This window comes from Asparagus officinalis, chromosome 2 (genome assembly GCF_001876935.1).
Source record: "Asparagus officinalis chromosome 2, Aspof.V1, whole genome shotgun sequence".
Taxonomy (NCBI): Eukaryota; Viridiplantae; Streptophyta; class Magnoliopsida; order Asparagales; family Asparagaceae; genus Asparagus; species Asparagus officinalis.
Genome location: NC_033795.1, coordinates 33,055,280 through 33,066,102, shown reverse-complemented (window position 1 = coordinate 33,066,102; position 10,823 = coordinate 33,055,280).

The following is a 10,823-nucleotide window of genomic DNA, read 5'->3' as shown; positions in this document are numbered from 1 at the left end:
GAGACAGTATTGTCTGTCTCGCACTTCGAGATAGTGTTTTCTATCTCACGTTGTGAGATAGTATTTTCTATCTCGCTCTGCGAGACAGTATTTTCTATCTCGCGCTGTGAGACAGAGTTTTCTGCCTCGCACTGCAAGACAGTGAGTATAAAAGTCAGACTTAGGATTTTTTCAAGGGTTTCACGTTGATTTTCTAGCGAATTTGGAGCGATCTATTGGCAATTTTCGACGAGTTTTCTGCAAGTTTTTGGCCTCTTTTCTATCTTTGTTTCTGATTTGGGTAGAACTCTCGTTGGGAAGAGGATCTCATTCGAAGCTCAAAGGAATATTCTAGGTTTGCTCTTTGAAATCTCAACTTTCTCTTCTTATGCCTTGCATGCAATGTTTTCAGCGTATTTCATGATATTTTTGTTGATTCTAACCCCAAAACACTAACCTTTTCGTTGAATTTCAACGTAGATCATATTTTCATCATGTCGCCGAGGAGATCTCGAGTTCCCCAAGGTCGTCCGACTGTCCAGACTACCGAGGGGGCTGATCCCGTTGCCGCTTCGTATGGGGGCACACTTCCTTCACCCTTTCACAAATTTAGACACTGCATCTTGTTAATTTTATTTGTATTTATCCATCTTTGTACGTAGATCCTCGTTTGTCATCCTTTGAGATGCATTCGAGAAGAGCCGGTATCCTCCTTTGAGGGGATCGACGCTGAAAAGTGTTGTTTTGCTTGGACAAGACACACTTCAGAGTATACATGGGAGATTTCATATTATCCCATGTATTTTGAACGCTTCTGATATGCCGTTATAACGCTCGTGCATAGTAACTTATATCTCTTTTATACGTGTGGTAAATAGAAATCGTCACACCTGTTGTGAGATGGCAATTCTATTTTATGGAATAAAATACACCGCATTCTCTAAAAATTTTTAGGACTATTCTTACACAATTTATGTGTACTTCTTCTTTGTCAGTCCATTTTCCTTCTGTAATCTTCACCGCTAGTGAAGTCACGGGTCAAAGTAGTGCCACCCATTCCTACTATGAAGGACTCCTGTTAGTTGAGTCATCTCCCCAGTTCAACTCGGACTACAGCGAAGGAGCCATGGAATTGATATGATGAGGTAGTTGTTGTGTTTTGCGATGGTTAATCACAGACGAGACTTTGATTTCAGAGCAAGATTCGAATCAGTGCATAAGGAAACTAGATTTCCTATTCGGTGACTCTATAAGAGACCCGACAGTCGTTTCTTGTAGACCTGCGCAGTGGTTGCATGCAAGTGGGTCGACCTTCTTGTACCTGCCCTGGATTCCTCGTGAGCATTAACTTTTAAAGTTCAGAAACTTGGCAGTTGGTCGGGAGATGTTTTGGAGATTGACCGAAAACCACGAGCGTGTTCACTGTGGTTTCATTGACAGAGAGGCCACCCCAGGTTCTAGCGACAGAACTTATGTGCGAGGACTTCACCTCGGTATTTTAGGCCAAGATAATCTGCCCAGAATGAAAAGGCAGCACAGACAAACACCATGAAGAACAGGTTAGCTGTGTTGGGAAAAGAATTCCCCATCAAGAAATTCAGATGTTATGGATGAGTTCATTATTTTGGAGATAAGTGGTGGACAAGAATGACCCGATATGTATTGAACCGTTGGGGACGAGAATTAGCAGAGTTAGGGTTATCAGTTCCAATTCGCACCAGTATGTACGGTCTGCAGATCAGCATGGATCACTTCTTCGCTTTGTTCGAGATCTACAATCCCGATACCAACACTTTCTTCACCAAGAACGGGGAGCTTGGACTGTCGTTACATGAAATGATGAAGGTATCGGGGCAGCCTATAGGTGATGTTCCATATCAAGAATTCTTCTCCACTGTCAGTTAACTGAATAGGATGAAGGATCGGTCAGCCGTGACCTATGACACCTTATGGGAGTTGACATGCCACTATCATATAGCTGTGGCCGAGATGAAGACTAGAGCTAAGAAGAAATCCCCTCAGATTAGCTTGAAACAATTCATGGATTATTTGTTTAAGAACCTTGAGTGCCGTTCGGAAGAAGTGTGTGGTCTATCCCCCTTAACTCCGAATGAGATTAACTGATTGTTGGAGAGGACGAACGCACAATCCTACACTTCCCGCTCAGAAGACGACTTTCCTCATGGTACCAAATTCCGTTCTTATTTGTGGCAAGCTAGCATTCCAATCAACTCAACCACCCTATTAGCTGGCTTTTTGGCCATATGGTTGAAGAGGTGCGTTGTCCCCCACCAACCTTCTGATGCGATGCCGATTGAAGTGTTGTATCCGGCCATTCAGTTAGCTACAGGTCGTAGGTTATGCTTACTTCCTGCCATGGTAGCTGATATTCATAGCGGATTGTGGCAATTGGCTTCTGTATTTACTCAAGAAGGAAAGAAACCATCCGCTAGAATATCTGTACCGAAACTGGAATTACCATACACCTACTTGATGACCTGGTTGGTACTTCACCGGCCAGACTTAATGGAGGCTCCTGAGACTATAGATCCAAGCCTCCCTCTATTACAGACTCTTGAAGGTTGTAAGTGGGTCCAACATCGGTGGCTAGGTATATCTAGGCAGTTCAAAGTTCACAAGTGCTAGGAGTTCTTTCATTGTTTCCCACAATTCTCTGGGACTTACAACGCAACTCTATTAGATGCTGAAGAACCCAGGCAGAATCGCACAACTTTGGATGTTGGTTGCTTCAGATGGTTGATGAATATCCGACCAGGTTATCTGATATTCAGGGTGAAGGACGTCTATCAGATCGAGCCTTACTTTCCATGCCGGTTTGCTCATCAATTCGGCTATGATCAACTGTACGTCGGCAATCCGAACCGTCATCTTAGGGTTCAAGGTGGACTCATTGATGGGGCAAGAGCATGGTTCTGGAGCATCGTCGGTTGTACGAATGCTGAGTTTGACCTCCCTCTAGAGACGCCTCCTCTGCAGATGACTTTTCTTTACTGTAAGTGGCTGATAGCTGCCAGTACTGTTGCTTGAAAGAGGAGGATATTTGAACTAGAGGAAGAAAGAGCCTCTCAACGAGCAACAGATGCAGTCCCTGACACTGTGCTATCACCTCGGAGGAAAGAAGCTGCTGAATCGTCCAGAAAGGGAAAAGAACCTGCTCGCCCAGCTGATAGTGAAGAAGAGTTTAAGACCGACGAGACCAAAACTTCCGAGAGGGCGGACGAGATTGGATCAAGTTCTGAAGCAACTGAAGAGGAGATGACTGGTCTTCCGGACTCTTTCTTCGAAAGAGGATATGTAAACCCTTCTATCGCTCACAGGGCTCAATGTACTGATCCAGCTTGACCCCAAGACGCTCCGAAGAGAAGGAGGGAGAGGGTCATTATGACGCAACCCAATCGAATGACGGTAGAGGTCCTTAGTGGAGATGAAGAGGAGGAAGAAGATACAGTGCCTCTTGTTCGCCAGCAAAGATCACAATCTTCAACTCAAACTCAAACCCAAGTTCCTCCAAGAACTAAGCTGCATACCAAGTATCATCACGAAAGATCTGGGGTTCAAGATGAAGCGCGTCCATTAAAAAGACGGAAGAAGGCCGCCTCTAAACCACGTGTTCGTCTTCCTGCTTTAGACGAGACATCTGCCCGCAGTGTTTCTTTGGACGAACAAGGTAACCATCCATCTTTATTTTCACTTTATTGCTCTTATATTTCTTAACACTCAAACTTATCTTGCGCTCAATTTCTATAGGGAGTCAAGAAGAGGGAGAATTTCAGGCTGATGTTGCTTCTCCCGGCGGTATGGAAGCTAAGGAACCCGACTTCGTTCAACAAATGCACGACGCACTTAATGATGAAACTGCTGATGTTCCACCAATTTCTAACGTTGATCCGTCGGCTTCAAACACAGGTACAGATCTTTCTCCATTTGGAAGGCAATTCCAAAAGATGACTGAGTCGGAACGCGTGCCTCTTCTAATGACTTATGCACTTTGTCTCCTTTTAGTCAAACTAAAAGAAGCGGGTGCAAGTAGTGGAGCTCTCGAATCCATCCCGATTAATGAAGGTAAAACTAATCTTTATTTCATGTAAGTTCATCTAAGTATATATGTTACTTATGAATCAATACATTCTGCAGACACCATAATGGGTGAATCAGCTGGAGGAGAACCCACTCACGCTGCTGAGGTCGAGGATTTCAATGAGCATAATCTCAATCTTGATCTCTCAGAGGACGACCATCAATACATCTCTAATTTGTTATCGAGGAAGGCTCCTGGGGCAGTTACAGACTCGACCATTGGGGTTGGTTCAATAGAAGGGTGTTTTTCTGAAAGTAAGACTTTTATTCCATAATCTCTATGTATATTTTTTTAAACTCTGACTGATCATATAAGTGTTCGAATTATAGGATCAGTTACCGAGACTGATACTGCTATAATCACTAAAACATCTAATCAGTCCGAGGGTCGTGGCCTCTTGTTGCGGGCAGGAACCGAGGTTGATTTTCAATCATCAATTCCTGAATCTCAACCTTCTACTCCTTTAGACCCGATGATGATAGAAGCTACTGCTACTCCCCAAATTAGTCCCATTACAATAAAAGTGAGACCAAGTTGGTACGTCAACAGCTGTTGCATCTAGGATTGGTGAGTTTCATCAATTGTTCGTTATAAACTTCTGGTTAATACTCCAACATACTCATTGTGATGTTCTTGTTTGTAGAACATCTTCCGGGAGACTTGCTGACTTGGACCCAAAGCTATCTGAGGTCTTAATTGAACAATCATCTGATGCAGCGAGTCTACCAACAAATGTTATTCCTAAACAAACTACGGTTGTTGTAGAGCCTATTACGGCGCCGACAAACCAAGGTAACCAAGTTATGGAATCTTCCAGTAAACTTGGTATATTTTCATTTGTTACCATGTACCAACGTATATATTTTATACTTATTTTGTTTGTTCTCTTTGCAACTCCTTCATCCTTGTCTAACCATATTCAAGTTCTATTTGCAGATGAAGACCCGGATAAATCTGTCATTTGCTCTGATCTTCAAAGCTTCGTCTCTTTCTTAAATACTATGGTTGATCGAATCATCCTCAAAGGATCACCTTTCGAGCATTTTAGGAGATCTCTCGACCGTCATGTATTAGGAATTAGAGAAGATGGTTATGCTGAATTAGCCGATTCGATCGAAGGTTACTTAGTCGACCTTAAACAAAACATCGAACACTTGAAGGGTCTTCGTACCGATGGCGCACCTTCTTATATTGCTTCTTGAATGGACTTGAGGCTATAGGCGTGGCATGATTCTTGAAAATTAGCTGAATCTAAGCTTCAAAAGTTAAAAGCTCGTATTCACCAAATCAGGATGAGCCTTGCCAGGAAAACACAGACCAAGATCGATTTGCACAGGGCTTTAGAGTCAAGTCAAGCTGAAATAACCCATCTAAAAGAAAAACTGGCAAAGGCCGAGGATGCTCATGAGATTTTAGAGTCTGATTTGGCAGAAGTGAAACAAGTTGAAGCGAACATTTTCCAACAACTGGAGTTGCAAGGCAAAATACTTGCTGATAAGGAACAGGAGGCTGTCAGACTTCAAAGTGTTGATGAAGAAGCTTTTAAAGCTAACTTGATATCTGAACTTGAACAAGCTTATACGACAGAGCTCTCCAAACTTGAGGATCAAATTCGTCGTTATAAGCTATTGTAATTTGGGAACTTGTAATTCCGCTTGAATATTTTTGATGAATACATTGAATTCTCCTTTTTACTTATTGAAATTTTTTATTATAATTACTCATTCTTGTTTTAGAATAAATAACCACAATACTCATAGGATTTTTTGGCAAACCCCCAGCCCTCAACGGATTTGATGTGCCTTTACCGACTATCGTTTGAGTCGGGCTAGTATGTGAATTATCTAAATCCGTTTCACATATAACGTTAGGCTAAAAGAATCAAACTCTCTTAGACTTTAAACTATAATATTGAATATGTAGGCTACATATGTTAGATGTAGGCTTATCTCTAATAAGAGATAAAGATAACATCCCCCATGCGTGAACGACATTGATTTTGAAACTTAAGCAGGTTACATTTTCTTAGTAGGAAAATGAAACCAGAATTAGAGAGAAAGAATTTCATATTCTATCTCTCAGTCTCTTATTTGTTGGTAGAGATGAACCCAAAATCAGAGAGGAATAATTTTATATTCTATCTCCTGGTCTCTTGTTTGTTGGTAGAGATAAACCCAAAATCGGAGAGAAAGAATTTTATATTCTATCTCCTGGTCTCTTGTTTATTGGTAGAGATAAATCCAAAATCAGAGAGGAAGAATTTTATATTCTATCTCCTGGTCTCTTATTTGTTGGTAGAGATAAACCCAAAATCGGAGAGGAAAAATTTTATATTCTATCTCCTGGTGCAAAGGAAACTCAAAGTGGGATCTCAGCTTAGAGAATCTGGACTGGTTTGAATAATCCTAACTATCATAAGGTTTGGTTATTCAACTTGAAAGTGGACCTCTCGTTCGTGGAATGAATCGAGAGGAGATTTTGGTTGTGGTCCTAACTGTAGTAAGTTTTGACCAAGTGAGAGTTGAGACAGTTTTACCTTAATAGGCTAAATTGTTCAAATGGAATTGAGGTCCTTTCATTTATCAAAAAGGAATCTCAGTTTTGAAAGTGGACCTCTCGTTCATGAAAGGAATCGAGAGGGAATTTTAGCTCCGGTCCTAATTGTAGGAAGGTTTGACCAAATGAGAAATGTGAGCGTGGTACAAATAACGATGGAAATGTTGACTTGTACCCGTTACTCAATGGGAGTTTGAAGGATTTTAACCTATGATAGATTCTGGTGGATCTACCATCAGTTAATTTGATCGGTGAAGGGTTTTGTGGTGCGGGGCTACGAATCATTGAGTTCCCCTCCTCCACGATCGCATTGTGGGGGGTTTTGTGAGGAAAGACCAATTGTATTTTATCATCGAATTTCATCTCAACAAAAAGCTTGGAAAGTCACAATGGAAGATTCTCAATTACCTTGGAAGCAATTAGATAACCCACAGTAAAAGAATCTTAATCATTTTTTTATAATAATTAAGAATTGATTATTCAAATGATCAGTTTCTATTTATAACAATCAACTGATCTCGGGTTATCCTAAAAATATCCTACACAGGATTCTCTAGGAACTTCCTGTTTTACATAGGTTATCCTGAACATTCTACGGATAGTACTTCTTTAGAAACTTCCCATTTATTGGCATCATTAATTTGTTGCCATCCTGGGTGATCAGGCGATACGCACCGTTTGAATAGACTGTTTCTATTACAAACGGTCCTTCCCATTTGGGTTAGAATTTTCCTTTCTTCTTGCAATTGAGAATCATGAGTCTCCGAACGGCAAGAACCAGATCTCCTACCTTAAAGCTTCATCGTCGGACCTTTTTATCGAAAGCCCGAGAAATTCTAGCCTGATAAAACTCGATCTGTTGCTGAGCTTCCAAGTCCTTTTCATCTAACATCTCTAATTGTTCGAGACGTTTCTGGTAATGTTTTCTATCGTCATTCCCGTTGCGAGAGTGATGCGGAGAGAGGGAATTTGTATTTCTAAAGGCAGGACAGCTTCGCATCCATATGTTAAGGAGTATGGGGTTGCTCCAGTTAGCGTGTGGACAGTTGTACGATAAGCCCAAAGAGCTTCACCGAGTTTGTCGTTCCAGTCTCGTTTGTTGACTTTCACAAGTTTTGCCAAAATCTTGATAATAGTCTTGTTAAAAGATTCAGCTAATCCGTTAGCTGTGGGATTATAAGCAGTTGATCAAACATCCTTAATTCCAAATTTACCGTAGAACTTGATAAATACATTGCTGACGAATTGAGGACCGTTGTCATGCACTATCCATCTTGGGACACCATATCAATATATGATGTGGTAATGAATTTGATAACATCACTCGTCTTTACTTCTTTAAGTGGAACTGCTTCTGCCAATTTCGAGAAGTAATCGGTGATTGCCAGAATAAAACGGTCACCTTTAACCGAAGGCGGGAAAATAGGACCCACAATATCCATTTCTCAAGTTTCAAATGGCCACAAAGTCGCTGATGGGTGTAAATGTTCTGGAAGTTGGTGCATATAATTTGCATGTATTTGACACACCTGGCATCGTCGGGCATAATCTACCGCTTCTTTTACCATGGTAGGCCAATAGTATCCCATCCTTCTAAGTCGATCGCAGAGTTTGGTGCTAGGCTGATGCGCGCCACATGTACCGTCGTGCGCTTCTTTGAGTGCTTCTTCCGCTTCTCTATTAGATAGACAACGGAGTAATAAACCATCATATGAATGTCGATACAATATTTGTGTCGTAGCGTTGTAATAAAATCTTGGTGCTCTGCGCCGGACCGAATCCCTTTCTTTTACATCTTTAGGTAAAATACCGTGTAAGACATAATCAATGATAGGAAAACGCCAATCTCAAACTTTGGGTTCAACTCTCGTTTAGTGTGCTTCTTTGGCAATCGAATCATAGATTGGAACAATAAGCTGGTAAGTTCTCACTGTAATTAATTGTTCTGTTTCGGGAGGCTGAGCCAAAGATACCGACAATGCTGCCAATACGTCTGCATATGCATTTTGGAGACGTGGAACGTACTCGATAAAAAATTCTTCAAACGAGTTTGCTATCTTGATGGCTACCTAGTGGTATGGAATTAGATCTTGATTTCTAACTTCATACTCTCCTCGTATCTGATTAACTACCAATTGAGAATCACCAAAAGCTTCAAGGTATTAGACCCCCAGCTCTTTGGAAAAATTAAGTCCAATTATTAATGCATTGTACTCGGCTACGTTATTAGAGCATGGTTCGGTCAATGAGTATGCTCTCGGCAAGACATGCTTTTCCGGGGAAACTAAAACGACCCCCACTCCTGAGGAGATTTTAGAACATCCGGGTGCGTACGCCACGTTGGTTGCTCAGGAATCCCCATCAAAGTATAATTGCCACACTTGTTGATGTGACGTGGTATTAACTTCGTGAGTTTCATCCGGCAGATCGTCGTACAACTCGGCTATATCTTTTGTAGGGTTTACCGTTAAAAGATCATAAATAGCTTGTCCCTTAACAGATTTTTGCTGCTTGAAATGCAAATCATATTGTGATAAAAGTAATGCCCACCTGGCTAAACGCCAATTCATGGAGACCGGTTGGGTCATGAATACTCGAATTGGATTTACGTTGGAAATGATATAAATTGTCTGTCCAACTAAATAATGTCGCATTTTTAGGATTACGAATACTAGGGCGAGGCATTCTTTCTCGATCATCGGATAACGAGATTTGGCTCCTACCAATATACAACTTAGATAATACACAACTTTTTCATGATCATTATCGTCGTCTTGTGCAAGCAATGCACTTAACGAATGGCTCGTCACTTTGACGTAAATAAAAAATGGTCTGCCCGATTTCGGTGCAACGAGAATAGGTGGATTCGCTAGATATGTTTTAATATCTTCGAACGCCTTTTGACATGCTTCATCCCAAATGAATGACACTCCTTTCTTCGTGAGTTTAGAGAACGGTTAACATTTTTCGGACAGGTTCGATATAAACCGACGGATATATGCCAATCGACCTTGCAGCCCTATGAGTTCTTTAAGATTTCTCGGGGGTTGTAGTTCATGTATCGCTTTCACCTTATCAGGATCAATATGAATACCTCTTGTAGTGACGATGAACCCAAGAAATTTACCACTGGACATTCCAAGGAAGGACTTAGTCGGGTTCATCTTTAACTGATGGGTCCTCATAAGATCGAACATCGTCTTCAAATCGTTAATGTGGTTGTTTTTATCACGGCTTTTAATGACTAGGTCGTCAACATAGCATTCAACGGTCTTCCAAAGGTGCTCCTGAAAGATCTTCGTCATTGCTCGTTAGTATGTGGTGCCGGCGTTCTTCAAACTGAAAGGTATAACAGTGTAACAGAAGACACCAAGGGGTGTTCTGAATGTAGTATGTTTTTCATCGTCTGGGTGCATCTTGATCTGATTATATCTAGAAAATCCATCCATAAATGACATTCTCTCAAACCCGCATGTGTTGTCAATAATGACATCTGTAATTAGTAGAGGAAAGTCGTCTTTAGGATAGGCTGTATTTAGATCTCTAAAGTCAATACAGATTCTGATCTTTCCATTCTTTTTAAGGACTGGAACGATATTGGCCAACCAATCAGGATGTTATTCTTCTCTGACAAAGCCTGAATCAATCAGTTTCTTGACTTCAGCTTCTATTGCCTCTATAATTTGCGGACAAAACCGTCTTTGTTGTTGCTTAACAGGTTTAACATCCGTTTTAATGTTAAGGCTGTGCATTGCTACATTTGGGCCGAGTCCCAGCATATCTTCGTAATTCCTAGCGAAAACATTGATATATTCTCTAATAAGGGTGATTAGTTCCTCTTTCTCATTCGACGGAAGATCGTCGCTGATAAATATAGGTTTCGGATTAATTTCGTTACCCATATTAACTTGGACTACTTTATCCTCAGTAGGAGGTTCTCTTTGTTCAAACCGATCGCCGTATTGAACATTCATGTAATGTACCCAGGGGTCTTCCCAAGTGGGTAATTGATCATCTTCTTCTGTAGTAGAAGGATCGACTACGGTCAAGGGGTCTTCCCAAGTGGGTAATTGATCATCTTCTTCTGTAGTAGAAGGATCGACTACGGTCATGTTCGACATTAATCTTTTGAATGTTTCTCCGATACTAGTGTCAGAATCCCAAGTTGAAGTATCGGATGAATACTTAC